Source organism: Patiria miniata, unplaced genomic scaffold, assembly GCF_015706575.1.
Source record: "Patiria miniata isolate m_02_andy unplaced genomic scaffold, ASM1570657v1 HiC_scaffold_13, whole genome shotgun sequence".
Lineage (NCBI taxonomy): Eukaryota > Metazoa > Echinodermata > Asteroidea > Valvatida > Asterinidae > Patiria > Patiria miniata.
In genome coordinates, this window is record NW_024037051.1 from 3939517 (window position 1) to 3951251 (window position 11735).

An 11735-nucleotide genomic window follows, 5' to 3' on the forward strand; every position below is an offset into this window, starting at 1 on the left:
ATAAAGTTGCCGTCTGTTTTTACAAACTGAACTTAAGAATTTCTGTTTATGGGACTTCTGTGTAAATAAGAATCCCTGAAGGAAGGGTCATTGAAGGACATGTTTTACAGGGTCTTACACTAACATGCAATGTCCCGATACCAGACTTTTTTCCTTTTGAACTGTTCATAATTCGGTTCAAATCAGTCAGGTTGAATAGGACTTTACTAGCAGTTTTTTAAAATCGTTGACATGTTAATTAAAAGATAATTTACTTGTAAGTTTAATTTAACTCATGCCAGAACTACGGTACATGTACATGTACACTGTATCGAATCGGTTGAGGAAGTTTGTCTGAAGCTACTCCTGGCTAGTAAGTAGGGATGCTTTTAATGATGGGCTTTAATTTAAAGGGCCCATGCAATGTAATTTTCTAACGCCATCCTTGAAAATACAACTTTATGTCCCATTTAACCTTCATTTTGAAGGGTATTTTGGTGCCTTTCTGTTATTGATGCTAATTCAAATTTGGCACAAAAGGTGACTAGAATTTGGGTATTTTGCTGTCATAAAATTTCTTTTCTTTGATGATTCATTGTCGAGTACGGTAAGTACATGGCAGAAAGCCAATGAGCAAACCTTTCTCAATGAGCAAATGAATCACTGAATGTTTTCGATGAGCAAATTTGGGGTTCACAATTTGAACAGAAAACCCCTAAACTGAACAGTGTCTTCCTGAAATGACATCACAGCAACAGCGCCCTCAATTGTCCGGAAAAGTATGGAAAATGGTAAATGTTTCAAGAAGTGCACTTTTCAATAAAATTAACCAAAAAGGGATCCATGTCAAATAGTTTCATACATTTGAGTAGAAAGTTGCACAAAATGTGTTCCTAAGAAAAATTCATCGCATGGACCTTAGTTTAAGCCTTGCTCATGAACAGTGCAATGTGACGACCAAGTGCTGATGAAATGAACCAAGAAGTCTTGTACACATGATTTAAGAATAATTTGAAGAATTTCAGAAGGTTCCTAGTAAAAATCCAAAGCGGGTTAGAATTTGGGTCGCAAATTTACAGCCTACATGTACTATGTGTACTGAACGTGTCTAGGTACATGTAGCTTTTCCTATCAGTCACGTCAGTGGTTAGGTTTTACACCAATGATTCTATTGCATGAGTTTGTGCAAGTTATACCAAACCTACAGCAAATTACGTACTTAATTGATAAACAGCTGTATACGGATTCATATTCTCATGATGAATAAAAATGTAGATTTTCTGCTTTTAAATTATTTAATCTCTTACGTGTTAAACAGTAAAATATATTCCCAGTATTTTTAAATTTGAATATTTTTCTTTCAAATAGATACCTGTTGATTTCAACATTAATACTGGCTTGCCCGCCCAGAGGGGCTTTTGCTATGCAAGCCTCTGGCTATATGCGAGGTGAACTCATACCTATCTTGGCACTGGAAGGCGCAGATGTTACACTGTAGAGGATTGCGGAGGTCGTGGCAGCCCATGTGGATGGCGTACATGATGTTGTCTGGGAAGATGATGTGACAGAACTCGCATCTCCAGACGTCATCCTGTGTGCTGTTGTCACGGCAGATGACCGGGGTGGGCTGGCTTCCCCACACCCCCGCCATCAGCTCCGAGGACGGCTGAGATTCCAAACTGGAGGATCCAGTATGACTTAGGCACCTTCGTTTGTGGGGCGAGTCGTCCGGCCTCCCGTGCATGCCCCCGATCATCAGCAAGGGCGTGCCTTGAGGGCTCGGCGTACGGCTTGACCGCTGAGGCGACACAGCAGATGCCTTGGGGAGGAGAAAACCTGGAGACTCAAAACTGGACGAACTTTTACCCGACTCGTAGGATTCATAGGATTTGGGTGCAGATCCCGAGGTGGACCTGCTCTCTCGTAGAGGGGAGCGCCTAGTTGCAGATTCCTTACCGTTCTGGTGTAGAGAAACTATGTGAGAGATGACTGGGAGGTTAGCTGAACCTCCCCTACCTTGGGTATACACTGCCTCTGACTTGGACTATTGTCATCCCTGGAAGGGGAGTGTTCATAACTCTCCTCCCTTCGTTGGTGATTAGGCGACACGGTTATTGTTGGAACTTTAACCAAGGATAGTGGCACAGTTCCCGTACAGGGAACCTCTGCTGAGATACTGGGCATGCTTACCAGTCCGGAGGGGGGCATGGATCGCCCCGATTGCACTGATTCAAAGCTAGTTTCTCTCTCCGGGAAGAAGCGCTTTCCATGGAGCTAGCTGAAGCTGATGATCCGCCATCTGCAGCCGACGCTGGACGTGTATTTGTGGGACGCGCACGGATGCCGTGATCATGTCACGGTGCCTTTGGCTCTGAAGGTGATTGTTGTAATCCTCTGCACTGACACACTCATACTTACAGGTCGGACACGTGAAGGAGCTAGGCTCAGTCGTAGGTGGGCAAGACACAGTGGCATGTTTCATCTTCTTGTGGTTTTCATAGGCGAGAAGTGAAGGGAAGCCGTAGTCGCACTGTTCGCAACGGTGGACAGTCTGGTGGCTCTTGAGGTGGGTTAGCACCCTCTTCTGGCTGGGAAATGAGTTACCACAGATCGGGCACTTGTACACATAGTGCTTGCTCTGGCCCGGATCGTGTCGCGTCCTCATGTGAAGCTGCAGGTGGTCCTTGCGTGACGACCGGTACTCACAGAACGGGCACTGGAAAGGACGGTGACCACTGTGCAGGTTCATATGCCGTCGTAGACTCTGCTTTTTGGAGAAGGTGCGCTTGCAAAGACGGCATATAAAATCCCTGAATTCCCTATCCTGGCCTTGTTCCTCGCTGCCGGCAAATTCGGTTTCCGTGCTGCTGGTGAAGCCGTAGCCAGAACCCGCCCGAGTCCTCTCTCTGTACTTGGGAAGCATAGGCCATGTGACTCTCTGGCTGCATGGGGCTATCGCCCTGTGCCTGTATGTTGAGTGGTCCATCATGACATCCAAGGCTGATGTCACCCTGGTCATCACTCATGGTGGGCGATTCGTCTCCGTTGACACCCAACTCATCTTCCCTCTCTGGATCTGAAATTCGTTTTAACAACAATTACATTTCAGCCACAGAAGAAATAAAAAAAGATTGCGTTTCAAAATGATCAATTTCCATTTCAGGAAATAATATATTCTATTTCAACTGTAAAACTCTGCAAGAAAATGCATCATCGTGTGTCATGAAGTGGATTTTCACTGAACAAAGGTTTCTGTCAAATAATTTTTTCCAGAATTGAAATGAAAAACAGCTCAAAACTGTACATTGATATGCTTGAAATTGAACCTGTTTATAGACATTAATTATTGAATCGTTAGTGTTTTGTTTCTCTTTCTGTGCAAGGTTTTTCCCAAAAGCTGAATATATTTCACAACTACATTCCGTTCTGTTTGACGAAAATAGAAAAGAAACATACATGTACATGTACATTGTACTTGAAACACAACTAGTTGATAGTTACATGTACTCTTACATCCTACAGGAAAAGAATGATTGTCATTCTCATTGATGTAAGTGTTAAAATAATATTCTAGCTGTGTGACAAGACGTTGTTAAACTTAAAGCCCGAGTCCATCATTTGCAGCTATCCAAAAAAGTAACTGGCGTAATTATTGTTGAAAAACATACTGGTTGAAACTTGAAAGATAGTAAGGGGACTAAACTCCCTGTGAAATTATCCTTTCTGGCAAGCTCTCATTTTGAAGAAATCAACGAAAGAAGGCATTTCCAACGGTGCGTCTTAAGAAGCACCGTAGGAAAATTTAAATTAGTAGTTCGTTTTGTTATTCGGCGCAGCGCGTGCCAGCATTGGCACAACGCACAGGCGCGCGCGGTTGTTATAATTCGTCGGATCAGTGCGCGACATCGCGTAAAGCTGCAATTCAAAACAATTCGAAACATGATTCAGCAACTTTTGATTTGAAATTGAGATCATAGAATGCTGTTTTTTCTCGGAATATAAAGCTGAAGCTGAGCTGAAACTTCATCAGGTTAGTTGTTCAGTATCCTTCATTAGATTTTGAACACTTTTGTTGCTTCAAACGAACAAAATGCACTAATTACAAATGATGGACTATAGCTTTAAGCACAACACAATACCACCAAGGGAAAGGTAGGAAGTCTCCAATCTGGTTCGTGGGGGAAAAAACCACCTAATTATTCACATGTCATCAACAGAATGAACTAGACAAGAACAGAACTAAACAACGGGTTTCAGGAAATAGGCCTACATCTCCGTGCCCAGAGGAACTCCCAGGAGGTCACTTTAGAATGACGTCTGAGCAACCAGATAGTATGGTCTGAGAACTTGGGATTGTAATTATGAGTAGAAAACTGCGTACTTGGATAAAGCGCATGCTGAAAATGTTGGAAAAGTATTTACTAATTTGCTAAAGGCTGAACATGCTGAAAGGACTCAAACTCTATGACATCTGAGTCCCGTGTGTTTTGTACACGTCGTCAGGCTGGGGCCTTCGGGGTTGGGAACCCACTTGTCCTCTGTTTTTCAGATTTCTTTGTTGAATGCAGAAACAAACTCACACACACAATAAAAATAATAATAAAAAAATCAACTTTTTAACAAATCTTTTATGTCAGTCATCTCCGTATGAATGTTTTTTTTTGTGTATAATTATATAATTTTATTAAGGCTACTTATTGTTGTCAATATTTTAACAGTTGGTTTTACTTAATGTTTGTAATTTTTAATTTACACTGTAAATTCGTATGCAATTTGGCCTTTGGGCCACGATTTGTGAATAAATAAACCGATCTATCTATCTATCTATCTATCTATCCTTACATGTACTTGAATTTACTGGATAAGCTACATGTACCGTAGGTGTTGACCTTGATTCCTTGTAAATGTTCACGGTACTCTTTTCTGTGTGCTTTACATTACTTAAGGAAAATCACTGAAGTAACAGAAATAAGAGGGGAAACTCCAAACTTCACAGGAGGTTATACAGTGTTTTTCAATTTTAATGGCATAAGTGTGAAGTGAAAAACGAGGAAATCGGCTGATTCAAGGAAAGGTTACATGCCTGGAATAAGATTTCAAGTTTATGGCAAAATCTGTTTCAAAGTGGCGTTCCGGACTCACACCGATCCAAAATGTCAAGTCGACTGAAATTGAATTGAGTTTTAGACAGACTTTAAAATGTATCCATACATGTAAAGTACCTAAGACAGTTTACCCATACCTATTGGTCGAGAGCCCATCACGTGGGTGGTTTTAAACGGTTGATGAAACACCAATGGTTTTAATCACACTTTATTCTGCACCATTGCGTTCTGCGCATCATTATGCAGTACGCGCCGCGCACGCCATAAAAGGAGATTTTTAGCACTACGTACGTGAGGCACATACCAAAGACATGGCAAGAGGGGTGTTTCACAAAACATGAGGTAAAATTGTTGAACAAATGGAAAGGTTGATTGAAAGGTATGTATAATATGCAATAAATATGTGCTTGGCCGGTATTAAACAAGTACATATTGAAACCGCCAAGGGCCTGGTCGCGGATCATGACCTGAGCCGAATCAGCATCCTGGCCCCTTGTTTTATTAAACTGGCGAAGCACATATTTATTCCCGTAATAACTTCCCTTCCACTAGACTCTGGAGTCATTTCAAACAACTGCAACAGTCAACCTTGCACGCTCTGTAGTCACAACTAAACTAATCTCCAGAATAATTTGTTTGACCGAGAATCTTGAATGCCAGTGTGAAACAAATGTAAGCATTTACCCCTGTCGCTATCTTCAGCATCGCTGATGACCGTGGTATCATCTGGAGGGCAGGAGGTGGAGGATGTTGCCTTACCGCTCTCCGAGGACGACTGTCTGGATGTTCCTTCCCCTGGCTCCTGCTTCACACGGACTGCCGAACACTCTTCAGACGAAGGCACCTCAGCAGCATCTCTTTGCATCTTTCTGTAAAGCAAGAAAGCCACTGTAAAGGCTCTCTGGTAGAAAAAAAATATATAATCACAGCACTTGAGATTACCCAACACTTTAAACTGTGAATAAGCATTGATGTAACATTTCAGTTATTGAACAAATAGTAATTACAAGTACCGCCGCACATCCTGGGAAAATACAGCCTGTCTAAAAAAAAATGGTACAATCGAAAACGATTTTTTTTTTCAATATTAAATCTCAACAAAAGTAAGTCGTTTTGAGCATCACATTAAAGAAAAAAGACCAGGCTTTCCAATACTTTTTGTTTCATCTCATTTGCTTTTGTCAATCCAGAGATAACTCCAGTTTACTGCGGAACACAAAAATCGAGTTTGTTTCTTTTGCCAAGTTGCAATCTTTTGTGAGCTTCAACAGTTCAAGACAGCATGGCACAGTACTCGAAACAACTCTGCCCATGCATAAAAGTGGCACAAAATCGATTTTGGTGTATCGCACTAAATTGATTATATCTCTGAATTGACAAAAGCAAATAAGATCAAACAAACACTATTGGAAAGCCCAGTATTTGTTCTTTAATATTATGCCAAGTAAGAATGACTTATTTTGAAATTTCATATTTAACCAATTTTTTTTCTGATTGTACCATTTTTTTTTAGACAGGCTGTATACGCAATGCATTTGGCTTTTCATTTTGCATGTGTTTACAATGATTTTTGCACACTTTGTGAAAATAAATACTACATGTAAATTATAATGTCACATGACATCTACATGTATTTGAGCAAACGACTGTAACACTTTGATGTTGTGTGTTGTAGAGATGGGATATGGGCCCACTGAGCAAGGGGTAATAAATTCTATGCGCATTATTAATAATTTCAAACCACATAACATTTTTTTGTAAAACAGACTATATTTTAAAGCAAAAACAGGGGAAATTGTCCACACGTTTCTTCCATGGGTGGCTGTAGGGCTCAGGATACAGAGGCTGTCTAGTATCTGAGCCCAATTTATGGGGTTAATAATCTCAGTCTGTTTTCTGGTAACCCCCTTCTTGGATTAATTTGATTGTGGTCACCTGATGTTTGGCTCGCTTTGGGACAAACACCTTCACTGTATCATGTGTCAGCTACGTTGTTGTATGCGAACATGTGTGTAAATTGTACATGTGCCTGAAGCACACGTTTGTGAATGTTTGCCCAAAAACAGTTCCTTTGTCTGCCAAAATGAACCCCAGGTGGTGGTCTCTGTGAGCGGATCCATGATGGTCAATTTCTAAAAATTCCCGACATGGGATTTAGGGTCCAGGAGTTGCCAGCGCATCTAGTGGCTAATGACCTGTGAACGTGTAAATGGGGTCAACGGAACTTTTTTCATTGCGCGCTCAATATTTTAGCACACGCTTAACAGCCGTAACCGAATCTCCCGTCTAGAGCTGATATGAATGTCTAGGTCTTTGGGGGTTGCGAATTGATCTTGTGCAGACTCGACCCTAAACTGAAACTGATCCGACCCGAAGCCGGCTTTGGGTCGGTTTTTTCATCATTTCAGTTCAGTTCGGGTTCAGTTTTGCGTTTGCGATTGTTGGGTCGGGTCGGGTCGGATCAGTTAAGCATTCTTGTGAAAAACCTGAAATAAACCGAAATAAACCGAAATAAACCGGAAAAAAACCTGAAACAGTTCAGAAATTCAAGCGGTGCAATATTATTGCAGAGTTACTGTGCCCGGTACGACCAACGTCAACCCACCGCATGCATGTGAATGTGGTTTGGGGTATATCATGTCTATCATGCACAGTCTATAAGGTGTAGGCCCACCAGTAGGTCACGTTATGAGTCTCCACCGTACTGTATACTGCGATTCTTTACTGAGAGGCAACAATTTTCACACCAGGTGTTCGTTTTTGGGGGGTCGGTTCAGTTTCAGGACGGTTTTTCTTTGGATTTTGTCGGGTCGAGTCAGATTTGGGAAGTTCGGATCAGCCTTGGTTCCTGTTGTCGCAGGATGACCAACAATGGCGGTATATCTATAATGTTTGGGGTCAGTTTGGCCTGGTCAACCCGACCCGATGCACAACATTATTGCGAATACGTGGGCATAAGACGTAGCTGTAGTACTGGAAACCTGTTGTGTGTTTTTTTTTTCTGTCAAACAATATATTGAAATGAATCAGCATTGATGACTGAACTGTGGCTTTGGAAGCTCAGGAAAGTTGTAAATTTTGCACACAAAAAAAGGTGAACACGCTTATTGGGTAAGTGAACCCGCATGCCAAAAAATAGGCCGGATCATTCTGATTAAAAAAAACAAAAATTCTTTCAGTAACTTTGTGTACACAAGCAGGTATCACCGAAGCATGGAGAACTTTATACATGTAGTCCATTGTGTGACCATCAACTGAAGCTACATGTATTTAATTACATGTATGTCTTGTTGAGCTCTTCCTAAAGACGAAGTCTTTTTAATAGCATACCAAAAATTCACTGTTAAAAAAAATCTTTTTGAAAATTTTGAAAACAATTGCAACATTCTTACCTGTTTTACTTCAAACCATAAAAAGGCTGAAAAAAAAAAAGTTTATAGTGACCCAACCTACATGTACCCCGGTATAATGTACATGTAGGCCTACATGTACCGGTACGTGGATTTCTTTTTGTGGTCAAATTGCCGATATCCAACCTTTAATTGCCACATTTGGCCAAAAGATTAAAGTCACCGCAATTTTATAATGTGGAAAAAGTGTACGTACATGTATAAGTATGTAAACACCGGCAATAGTGGACTATTTAGGCAGTTTTCTCCAACCTTGAAAATTAAAGGTCCGTGCTCCGTCAAAAAGCGGAGGTGGGGGGGGGGGCCTACATGCTAGGGGGCGCTATTGGCAGACATACATTCCCTTATAAATGCTAGGGGGCGCTATTTGCAGATGAACATGTAATATGTACCTACGCCGATATCAGCTTTTAGGCCATTTCTAATAGTTACCGGTAAGTAGGCCTACACTGGCTCAGCGTCATTTTTTTTTAATACATCAGTGACCAGGGACTCTGAGGCAGTTTTTGCAGGGTATTTTTGCAGGTTGGAGAACACTGAATAGGGGGTCAAGGATTGCTGGTGTTTCCAAAAATAGATGTATGTGCGTGTGTTCACGAGTTGCTCATATGCAAAATAGGCTGCTACGGTTGATCACCTGTAAAGCGGACTATCCTCCACAAAGTGGGGACTTGCCCATAAACACAGGTAACATGCCCTCGAAGTGGGGGGTTTCCCAAAAGTCTTCTTAAAGAGAATGCATCAATGAACACAAGAATCGGTGGAAAGAATGCAGTATCCTTATTTCACTTTTTATGCCTCAGCGACAAGATCGATTTGCGTAAACGCGACGTTACAGCTTTGAGGTCATCGCTTCTTTCATTCAAAATGGCTGCCATCAACAGACATTTTGCGTGTGCATATGGGCTCCAGAAAGATGCCTAAGTTTCTCGAAAAAATGGATATTAGGAGAACAGCTGAGACATCATAGAATACTACCATATATGTATGAAGAAAATTTGCGTATTTTTTTGACAAACTCCTCAGTGGTGGGAAGAACCTGGCTTGTGGCCAGAGATACAGCGCAGCAATACCGCAGCCACACTAGTGGGGCAACCGCATAGCGGGCTATCCTCTGCAAAGATGAATTAAGGACTTGCCCCTGAATCGGGTGACACACCCTCGAAGAAGGCACTCTCCAAAAGTTTTCTGAAAGAGAATGCATCAATGAACACAAAAATCGATAGAAAAAAAATGCAGTATCCTTGATACAAAAAAAAAAGAGGTGGCCTCCAAAAAGGAAGCGGGTGGGGATGCTCAACATGGTTTTTTTTTTATTTGCCTCTATCCTTTTTAAATTCTAGACACAAACCCTAGGTCATTAAACAGCTGACTGGTACTTAATGTTAATTACTATTTTACTAGGTTTATCTGACATTGTCCCCTCAATTCACTCTGAATGTGAAGAAGTGGAATTTTGAATATATACATGCAGGCTAAATAATAAAATATAAATTCCCCTTCCGACCGATTTGGGAAAAACTTCCATACTGGATCACCAACTTACCTGCCACCAACACATCCATTTTCACCCCTCCTTGTGATTTCACCCAAGAGGAATCCAGGAAGCCTCGGCAATGCGGAAAAAAATTTAGGAAAAATGTGTTTTTAGAGCACATTTTGGATGCACACGTCGTGCAGTTGAAGCAGCGGGTCAAAACTTTGAAGTGATTGAAGTGTCTGGAAGACAGCAGTGCGTTATACGCATGACATCGACAACCATGACAATGCATGAGCCGGCCAATGATAGTGCAATACGTCATAATGAATATTTATTTTCTCATGAATATTTAGTTTATTTCAATGGATACTTCAAATACGTCCAAAGATTGATTATTGCAACAGCGATCGTGCGTGGCCTAGCGGTTAAGAGTCTCGTGTATCAAGCAAGAGTCGAGGTTCCAATCTCGATGAAGTAAGTGACTGATTAATAAATCAGAATAAAGGAAAGGAGAGGGTGAGAGTAGAGGAGGGAAAAGTGGAGGAAATAGCCATAAAAGATGCAACTTTTGGCATTTGAAAATTAATTGAAAAAAGTGGTGATCCAGTACGGAAATTTTGTTTCAATACTGAGTGCTGAAATCCTAAAAACCAATGTTGACTGGCCTAATAAAAAAGAATTTTGGACCGAGATTGAGAAACAAATTTTCCATTGGTCAAAAAATATCCACACCCCTCCCCCCCCCCCCCCCCCACCTATACTATGTGCACGACCACAAAAGTAGCGTCGAGATCAGATGGGTCTAACTGTTACTTGTGTTACATTGTTTCCCACACAAAAAATTAACCTGAAAGAATCAGTTTCACTTTCAGCGCATCAATGATCAAACCAATGTTGTTTATTGTGGCGAATGAACTACGGTCGTCTACGCATTACGTTACCTTGTTCTTATCTTGTTGTAACTGGTCGATTTTTGCTCTCTCCCGCCTAATCAGCCCTTTCTCTTCTGGCGGTAGAAATTGGATTTAATTGGGCTGCAAAGCCGCATGCTGACTCGAAGGAAAACCGACAAAAACTAAGGTGGCATCTGCAGTCTGTCTGTCCAATTTCTGTCGCCATTTTTTTCGTTCAGCTCACCGAAATGTCAAAAGGCAAACTCTGTTGTGTTATTGGGTCAGTGAACAGCGCCCTCAATAACACCTCCTGTAAGAACTTCACTCGCTATTTATAATTAAATAAAATTAAAGGAGGTCTCCTTTTGAAAAACGCGTTTACATTGAAAAGATTTGGGATGGGCCCTAACAAGGCTTCAGGTTTCCATTATAGTTAACTCCCACTGCACTCGGCACTCGTTTTCTTTTCCCTGCACAATATCTTTCGGGGGCCGGGGTACGGGGAGTTCGCTCGTCCCCCCCCCCCCCGGCGCGGCCCCGCCCTGCAAACAGGTGTCGTGAGTGTCGGGGAGGGGGGGGGGGTGTCCATGTTCAACGGTTGTTGACAATTGGAGGGGGAAAATCGTTACAAAGAATTCTCATTAGAAATAAACTCTCAACAAATGTTATACTCAACTAAATGCGATGAAATTCTACTATCATTATAGTCAGCGAAATCATGGACGAGGGGACACCTCCCCCCCCCCCCCCCCGCCCCAGTTTTGTTTTAGCCCGCCCCGTAATGAGCCAATTGCTCTGAAATAAATTTTAACAAATACAGGCAAACACAAGGTGACAACACACCATTCACATTTTAGGACGTAATAAA

General features: G+C 41.7%; 1 pseudogene; it reads right to left on the reverse strand.

The window, feature by feature from the left end:
• LOC119720223 lies at nucleotides 1–11129 on the reverse strand (annotated as a pseudogene).
• Nucleotides 11130–11735: the final 606 nt, after the last annotated feature.